Below are 9,290 nucleotides of genomic sequence, written 5' to 3'. Positions count from 1 at the left end.
AAGTTCAGAAGAACATGCTCCTCTATCCTCCTCCTCCAGACTCCTATTTCCATCAAAGCAGAGGGCTGGTTTACGCCCAATGAAGAAAGACTCAGCACTTGTGGGGGTGTTGTTCTACCTCTTTGCAGGTGAGTTGACGGGTCTGGGGCCATTGCTGGGAAGCACTAAAAGTGGTTTGTGCCAAATCCGAGGCGGAAATTTTTTTGTGTTTTTGATGACTTGCTTGCCTTTGAGGTGCTCTTAGGGGGGGTTCCGTCTGTTTGTGGGTGAGTTTCATGGTCTGAGAGCATTGCTGGGACACTCTAATCTTGATTGCATTTGCTTTTCAGGAAATCCGTCGTGCCAACCCCGACTTATGGCCTAGCTACGCAGCGCGTTTGGACCGAAGGCCCAGAAATATTGCAAGTATGAGATTTTGCTTTTGGCCTGTTTGGGGGTGTTATGCTTCTTGGCGGGTGGGTTGCCGGGTCTTGGGGCATTCCTGGGAAGGTCTAATACCGGGTAGAAGTGGTTGGGACAAAATCCAGGCCGATTTTTTTTGGGCTATTTCAGACATTTTGCTCTATGTAGCGTTTTCGGGGGCCTGTTTGGGGGGCTTCCTGGTGTTTGCGGGTGAGTTTCGTGGTCTGGGAGCACTGCTGGGACACTCTAATCTTGATTGCATTTGCTTTTCAGGAAATCCGTCGTGCCAACCCCGACTTATGGCCTAGCTACGCAGCGCGTTTGGACCGAAGGCCCAGAAATATTGCAAGTATGAGATTTTGCTTTTGGCCTGTTTGGGGGTGTTATGCTTCTTGGCGGGTGGGTTGCCGGGTCTTGGGGCATTCCTGGGAAGGTCTAATACCGGGTAGAAGTGGTTGGGACAAAATCCAGGCCGATTTTTTTTGGGCTATTTCAGACATTTTGCTCTATGTAGCGTTTTCGGGGGCCTGTTTGGGGGGCTTGCTGGTGTTTGCGGGTGAGTTTCGTGGTCTGGGAGCACTGCTGGGACACTCTAATCTTGATTGCATTTGCTTTTCAGGAAATCCGTCGTGCCAACCCCGACTTATGGCCTAGCTACGCAGCGCGTTTGGACCGAAGGCCCAGAAATATTGCAAGTATGAGATTTTGCTTTTGGCCTGTTTGGGGGTGTTATGCTTCTTGGCGGGTGGGTTGCCGGGTCTTGGGGCATTCCTGGGAAGGTCTAATACCGGGTAGAAGTGGTTGGGACAAAATCCAGGCCGATTTTTTTTTGGGCTATTTCTGACATTTTGCTCTATGTAGCGTTTTCGGGGGCCTGTTTGGGGGGCTTCCTGGTGTTTGCGGGTGAGTTTCGTGGTGTGGGAGCACTGCTGGCTATATATACTTTACTTTGCAAGAGGTTTGAAGCAAATCCATGGTGGCTGAGGGGACTTAGGGCCTAGCTGCAGAGCGCGCGCGGAGTGATTTGGGAAATTTGTGAAAAAGTGACTAAGTCCCCATTTTTGTACTTTTGCTCTTTGGCTGTTTGGGGGTCTTCTACTCGTTTTCTCCTGGGTTGACGGCTCTGGGGCCATTGCTGGGAAGCTCTAATACCGGATAAAAGTGTTTTGGACCAAATCCCAGGCGGAATTTTTTTTGTGTTTTTGATGACTTGCTTGCCTTTGAGGTGCTCTTAGGGGGGGTTCCGTCTGTTTGCGGGTGAGTTTCGTGGTCTGGGAGCACTGCTGGGACACTCTAATCTTGATTGCATTTGCTTTTCAGGAAATCCGTCGTGCCAACCCCGACTTATGGCCTAGCTACGCAGCGCGTTTGGACCGAAGGCCCAGAAATATTGCAAGTATGAGATTTTGCTTTTGGCCTGTTTGGGGGTGTTATGCTTCTTGGCGGGTGGGTTGCCGGGTCTTGGGGCATTCCTGGGAAGGTCTAATACCGGGTAGAAGTGGTTGGGACAAAATCCAGGCCGATTTTTTTTTGGGCTATTTCTGACATTTTGCTCTATGTAGCGTTTTCGGGGGCCTGTTTGGGGGGCTTCCTGGTGTTTGCGGGTGAGTTTCGTGGTGTGGGAGCACTGCTGGCTATATATACTTTACTTTGCAAGAGGTTTGAAGCAAATCCATGGTGGCTGAGGGGACTTAGGGCCTAGCTGCAGAGCGCGCGCGGAGTGATTTGGGAAATTTGTGAAAAAGTGACTAAGTCCCCATTTTTGTACTTTTGCTCTTTGGCTGTTTGGGGGTCTTCTACTCGTTTTCTCCTGGGTTGACGGCTCTGGGGCCATTGCTGGGAAGCTCTAATACCGGATAAAAGTGTTTTGGACCAAATCCCAGGCGGAATTTTTTTTGTGTTTTTGATGACTTGCTTGCCTTTGAGGTGCTCTTAGGGGGGGTTCCGTCTGTTTGCGGGTGAGTTTCGTGGTCTGGGAGCACTGCTGGGACACTCTAATCTTGATTGCATTTGCTTTTCAGGAAATCCGTCGTGCCAACCCCGACTTATGGCCTAGCTACGCAGCGCGTTTGGACCGAAGGCCCAGAAATATTGCAAGTATGAGATTTTGCTTTTGGCCTGTTTGGGGGTGTTATGCTTCTTGGCGGGTGGGTTGCCGGGTCTTGGGGCATTCCTGGGAAGGTCTAATACCGGGTAGAAGTGGTTGGGACAAAATCCAGGCCGATTTTTTTTTTGGGCTATTTCTGACATTTTGCTCTATGTAGCGTTTTCGGGGGCCTGTTTGGGGGGCTTCCTGGTGTTTGCGGGTGAGTTTCGTGGTCTGGGAGCACTGCTGGGACACTCTAATCTTGATTGCATTTGCTTTTCAGGAAATCCGTCGTGCCAACCCCGACTTATGGCCTAGCTACGCAGCGCGTTTGGACCGAAGGCCCAGAAATATTGCAAGTATGAGATTTTGCTTTTGGCCTGTTTGGGGGTGTTATGCTTCTTGGCGGGTGGGTTGCCGGGTCTTGGGGCATTCCTGGGAAGGTCTAATACCGGGTAGAAGTGGTTGGGACAAAATCCGCGCGGAAAAGCCTTTAGTTTTGGCACTTTTTGTAACTTAGGGTTCGTTAGGGTTAGCCCTAGCAGCAGGATTGCATGTGTATCGGGGTGTTCTAGATTTTTCAAACTGAGTTCTGGGGTCTTAGAGCACTCGTGAGAATGTGTAATTTTGGTTGCAAGTCATTTGAAGAAAATCCATGGTGGGAAAGGGGGGATTTGGCATAGTTAAAGAAAGCCTTTGCCACTATTCTTAACTTAGGGTTCGTTAGGGTTAGCAGTATTTCTATTGCATGTGTTTGAGTGGGGGGGATTTCGAGTCTTGGAGCGATGCTGGCTATGGCTACTTTTGCTTGGTTGCTTGCAAGTGGTTTGAATACAATCCACGGGGGGTAATGGGTAATTAGGGTACTTCGGCCTACTTTTACTTTCAAAGTAAGTTTTGTCTCCAGTTTTCTGCTAGGCCTCGTTTTTTGGGTGGGAGCACTGCTAGGAAGATCTATTTTTGTTCTAAAACACAGTTTACAGTACACCTAGCTTGAGGGGCAAGATCCGCTACATTAATTTGCCCATACTTACTTATCCTTCAAAAGGTGACTCAGAGTACGCACTTTCAAAAACATTGTACTGTCTGTCTACTAGGAAAAACAAATTGTGACTTTTTGCACTCCACAGCCTACATACCTTATATTTATTTATCAGTGGTGTTGTAATATTATATCACTTCCTGTTTTTCGTTGAATAATTACAGGCCGGGTTTCAGTCTCTGCAATGGGGAAAAAAGGATGGAGTCAGGCTTCACAGTAGCGAGCCACAATTCAGCATCAGGCAGGCAGTGGACAGGGTGTCTTCTGGTGACCAACATCGGTGGACGAAGCGTCGGCTGCAATGGAGGAGTGCCGCTAATAGGAGGATTTTTTTTCTGCGGGCAACTTACTTACCACTTCCAACAGGACCACTACAACCACATAGATACAGTATCCCTTGCCTTTTTCTCTGACTGTGACTGCATTTCTTTGCTCTCTCTCGGCTTCTACATTGATCCCTTAACACATCACTTAGTCCACTCCACTATCTGCACCACACATAGTCATTTGTAAGTGCTCCTACGTAATTCGCAAGTCGCAGCACGCCCCAGGCCGTAGAGGACTGGGATGGCCCCAATGATGAAGCATGTCACCAAGGGGCAACCCTGGTGAGTGAGGGGACACCTAGAAAAAAAGCAATTTCTCCTTTTCTATCTACTATACCTTCTGTCAGGTTACGCAGCCCCTAAGCGCCTACCGTACTATGAAACTACATTTCCCATGAGTAGGCGGGAGACTTGCAGACTATTTAGTGAGACTATATGAGAGTACCCTTGTATGTTAGGACATCACTTCACTGATGCCTGTCTTGTCTTCTCTTACAGGTATCCTTTCCCTGCTGACCCTACCTTTACCCATCCCACATTTTTTATTTTAGTTTGTTATTTTTCTCCCTCGCCTAATGCCTCGAACACCCTGTGTTTACACTTCTGGGTGTTGGTGACATTTGGAGGTGGAACCATATTTGCATCGACTGGATCACGGGGAGTAAACGTGACACCTTCCAGACCAACCCCATTGAGTGTTGTTGTGAATGGATTTATAGTGACCAGCAAGGCTCTCGGGTATCTGGCTACAGAGACCTTATGTTGAATATAGTTATCAATAATTCCACACAGGCCCTGTACTGTCGCATTCTTTCTTTCCACAGTTGTCGATGATATATTCTTACTCTGCTTGACAAAGAACCATTGCTAATGTGAAAGAACTTCAACCGAATTAGTAGTTATACTTTACCATTTGTTAGGCTACAATGTGGCACTGCTCTACTGTACTTCTGTCACCTGCTATATTCTCAGTTGTACCGTTGAATTGCTCAGGAGGACAAACCAGATTTCATTTTCTTTTTTTTCATAGGCATGCAACTGCCACTGTGTCACACCACTACTACCACCGCTATGAGGAAATTTTATCCGACCAAGATTGCCAACGTTATTCGGTGTTTCCCGTGGAGCCAGCCCTGGGCCTAGCCCTACTTTCAAACACAAATTACAGGTAAGATAAGCGTTTGGTGGTTTGGGGGTATAATGGAGTATTAGTACGAGAGACGAGAGCCTGAAGGTAGTACTACTAAAGTCCTAGGACTCTTGGATTCACTTCACTTAGTCTGTGAGAGGCACTTAGTGTTGAAAACATTTGGGCATTTACACTTAAAGGAAGAAAATGGAACTAAACTTTCAGGAAAACAGTCAACGTTAAACCCCCACCCACCAGGCAAGCAGTAAAAAACAGGTATGCTCAGATAAAGTTTGAAAAAGTATATTTATATCCCTAACAAAATAATCTCCCGCAAGACCCTCCCTAACCCCAACGATTGTCCTTCAAAAGTCCCCAAAAACCCAACTCCCAATTCCCACCCCCCAAAAGTCTCTAAAAAAGGGGCAAGGGACACTATGGGTGGATGCTGTTAACTTTTTGGGCCAGGGCATCATGCTCCTCGCGGAGCAAGGCGAGCTCCTGCTGAAGGCGGGACACCATCAGGGTAGTGCGGCGCAGGCGTGCCTTCACTGCCTTGCAGGTGCAAGGCCTGTGAGAAGCAGCTGTTGGCCTTGCTGCTCGGCGGTGGCGTTTGCCTTTGGCAGCCCGGCTCAGTCTCGGTGGACCACTGTGCTGGGTCACGGTGGCAGCCGGTGAGGCCACGGAGGACGACGTTGTCGTTGTTGTCGACCGCACACTTTCCACGTCCTCCAGGGCCACCAGCCGCCGATATTCCGCAACAGTGGCCTCGATTCTCCGTTGCCGGGCCGCTCTAGCCAGCTCCTTCCTCCTTGTTCGTTTGGAAGGAGAACCTATATGAAGAAAGAAAGACATAGTCTGTAACCAATGCTCTTTAAGATTAACTCAATCATTCAGCAGAAATGTGTGCTGCAGTACAACTAGCAACTTGCAAGCGCATTACATAACTATTGAGGCCAGTATCTATCTAACCTCACACTTCTTCATCCTTGCTCTAACATTAGTGGGAGTTTAAGGAACAAATTCTATGAGCACTGTGGACTTCCATTGGAGTCGACTATGAAAGTACACCAGTCTTATTCTTCTTCTTGTCTCTTGTTTTGGAAAATTGGTACGTTATTTTCTGCAAGCCGGCATAATGCCAGCGCGGTAAACTTGCACCCGAGAAAAAGAGACGCACGCCATGAGGAGTGACCTAGACTTGCGTTGCCGTTGCGTTACTGTACCCGTCCAGTACATGCAGGTGGTGAATCTCTTACTTTTCTATTACGGGTGGCACTGAGAATACTCTGTTACAACTCAAGGGCTACTGCTTAATTAATTTAACTTTCACCCTACAGTGGAAATGAGTACTAGAAATGGAAAATTGAAGAAGATAAATAATCTGATTATCTATCACTTCACATGGGATGTTTTTGCTTATATATGGGATGACTTTAGGTGCTTTGCTTTTTATTGAGTGACAGGCAGTGATACATCCACACATGAATGACTGAGTACTACTAAACTTATTAAGAGAGGTAGGGAGTGGCCACCATAATAACCGGATCTATGCAGTGCTTGCAATACAAACTACTGCTACTACTTATGGTAGTATTTGGACAAAATTAAAAGTTCTTTTCCTTGCCTTTCCTACACTGGAACGGACGTGCGGGTGCAGTGTTACATGCTCTTCAAAGTTACACTTAGTTCATCCACTGACCATCTACTCTCTCTAGATCATGGGTACTCACAAACTTTCTCTCAGGGGCTACATTTACAGTGTAGTTTGTGGCCGAGGGCCGCACTGGTGGGGGCGGAGTCAGAGGGGGCGGGGCTAAAGCAAAACGATAACTTGTGACCATGAGGTTGCACACAGGTCCCTGCAGCAGATGCCCTCATCCACTGAGCCACCAGACCCAGCATTTACATACATCTCTCTCCCTCCTGCTGTCCCTCCTGCCCTCCCTCCATCTCTCTCTCCCTCCTGCCCTCCCTCTCCCTCTGTCATCTCACTGTGTGTGTGTCTATCTGTGTCAGCCTTCAGCCCGGGTTGAGACCGCTTCCTCAACGCGCACACACAGACAACAACACCAAAGTACTTAACAGGTCTTTAAAAGACCATTAACATATTATTGAGGCTTTGTTTGTTTTAGCGCCCCTGCTTCTCCACCCTGACAATCACTGCTTGCCCGGCCCCACAGAGCAGAGGCTTTGTTCTATTTCACCTCTTTGTGGCCTTGCATCTCCACTCTGCTCTGTGGGGGCCGGGGGAGCAGTGATTGTCAGAGTGGAGATGCAGGGGCGCTAACAGGTGAAATACAAAAAAGCCTCTGCTCTGTGGGGGCCGGGGGAGCAGTGATTGTCTGCAAGGTCTGCGCACCGCCAAGGAAGGCTTGCCGGGCCACCACCGGCCCGCGGGCCGTACTATGAGTACCCCTGCTCTAGATACACATATGCTATCTAAGAGTCAGATAGTAGCATGATCCAGGTATATGGACACATACAGTTTCTGTGTCACCCACCCAGGCTGTTGTCCTTCCACCCATCATTGCTTCATCATTCACCCAGCCATGCATCTCATATTCTTGCCTTCCCAGCTAGTCTTCAATCTCAATAAGTAAGGAATATATAAGAGCTTACCTCTGGCCGCCACCACCGTCTCAACTCTCACAGCCGCCGCCGCCGCCTCCTCCCCTGATGATGAATTGCCCTCCGCCTCCGTGTCGAGCACCACCACCACACTGGCCCCGCCACCAGATGTTCCACCTACAAAGTACATTTAAGAATCTTAGAATAAAGCACTCACTAGTCACTAGTATTTGGTCTAGGAATGAAGACATGTGAAAACAATGTAATTTGTGACTGTCTACGTTAAAGTTAAAAAAAATGTCCCTTTTTCCAGGGAAGGTTGTCTTGCTGCACTTTTTGGCACAACTGATGAAGGCTGATTTTTTAACACGCACCATTTTTCTCCACACAGACAGAAGATGGACTTCTAACAACAAGATCAAGTTGAAACCAGGTGAGAGCTCGGCTCGACCACAAGAAATGTCTTCAATTAATCGTCAGCACTAACCACTTTTCCATTATCAGTTAAACGTTTAGTTTTATTATGACTTCATTTTAATAAATGTGTTTACTTTTAATAAAGCTTTTAAATTTAAATACAATCTGTGTTTTTTGGTCCTCCAGACTAGAGTGACTGAACGAAAGGTTTTGCAATTTTTGCAAGCATGAGTCCAGATAGAACACTTCAAAAGACATTATGGACAATCCCAGAGGACTGCACTAAGTTGATAGAGCTATTGCTGACTAGAATCATGGGAGTTTCGCCAACCGTGCAATCTTAGTTAGCTACACAGACAGACTAATAAGAATAATCTAGTAATACCACAGGGAGTCATAGTAGAGGCAGGATAAGAATTTAGATACAGTCTACAAGAAGAGCAAAGACAATTTTGAAAAAATTCAAATGAGGAACGCTAGGAAAAATAGGTACTAGTCTAAAATGAAAACTTACTGGGGCCAGCAGAGGAGCCCTCGCCTGCCCGATCCTGGCCCTGTTGATGAACAGCATCCGCCGCCTGCTGCTCCTGTGTCCTCCTCTCGCCCCTGGGGGGAGCTGACGTACAACATGAAAGAAAGAACAGAAAACATGGATGATTGTTGCTTGTCAATGTCAACCAAATCAAACATTTCAAAAGAACAATAACAAAATATTTCCGCGAAATTATATTGATTATGGTTACTTTTTATTTATTTGCGGACCTGTGACTTCGAAAGTCACGTAACTCACTAAACAAAGTACTGAAACGTTCACCTAGGACTGGCAGGCAGCAGTCCGCAGGCAAGACGCAAAGTGACAGACAAACTCCATTGTGATTTCAGTCAGATCAGTGACAACACTAACAGTTGCCTGCTACATTACCAGTCATTTAAATAGTCAAACTATCAATCCACCGCCACTATTTTTCTTATTGTCAGGGTTACAAAGGAAGGGGCAGATTTAAGCCCTTGCGGCTCTTTTGCGCCGTTCTTGCGTGACTTTTGTGACGCAGCAGCTAAACAAAAAAGGGCGCCATGGTGCGGCGTATAATATTATAACAACGTGACGCATTTGGGAGATGCATCCCGTTATAAAGCCCTGCGCCATCAGGGGGCGTTCCGGCGCAAGGGAGGGCATTCCTGCGCTGGAACACATCCTAATAGTGGCTGAGGGAAATCTACAAAATATCAATCAGTCACCTTTAGGACAATGATGCGTCACACAAACCCTGCACCTGCTTGAAGCAGACGTACGGCTTGACCCAGCATTGGGGAGAT

The 9,290-nt window shown here is 47.4% G+C and overlaps 1 long non-coding RNA gene across 1 annotated transcript; it reads right to left on the bottom strand.

Annotated features, from left to right (window-relative positions):
* Positions 1 to 5,741: 5,741 nt before the first annotated feature.
* On the bottom strand, positions 5,742 to 8,571 carry LOC147702244 (uncharacterized). The gene is made up of 3 exons (XR_015297218.1): positions 8,488 to 8,571; positions 7,608 to 7,733; positions 5,742 to 5,818 (listed from the first exon to the last, which is right to left on the bottom strand). It is a non-coding gene; the product is annotated as an uncharacterized LOC147702244 (long non-coding RNA).
* Between the last annotated feature and the right edge of the window lie 719 nt (positions 8,572 to 9,290).

This window comes from Lissotriton vulgaris, chromosome 7 (assembly GCF_964263255.1).
Source record: "Lissotriton vulgaris chromosome 7, aLisVul1.2, whole genome shotgun sequence".
Lineage (NCBI taxonomy): Eukaryota > Metazoa > Chordata > Amphibia > Caudata > Salamandridae > Lissotriton > Lissotriton vulgaris.
This window is presented reverse-complemented; position numbering and strand designations above follow the sequence as displayed.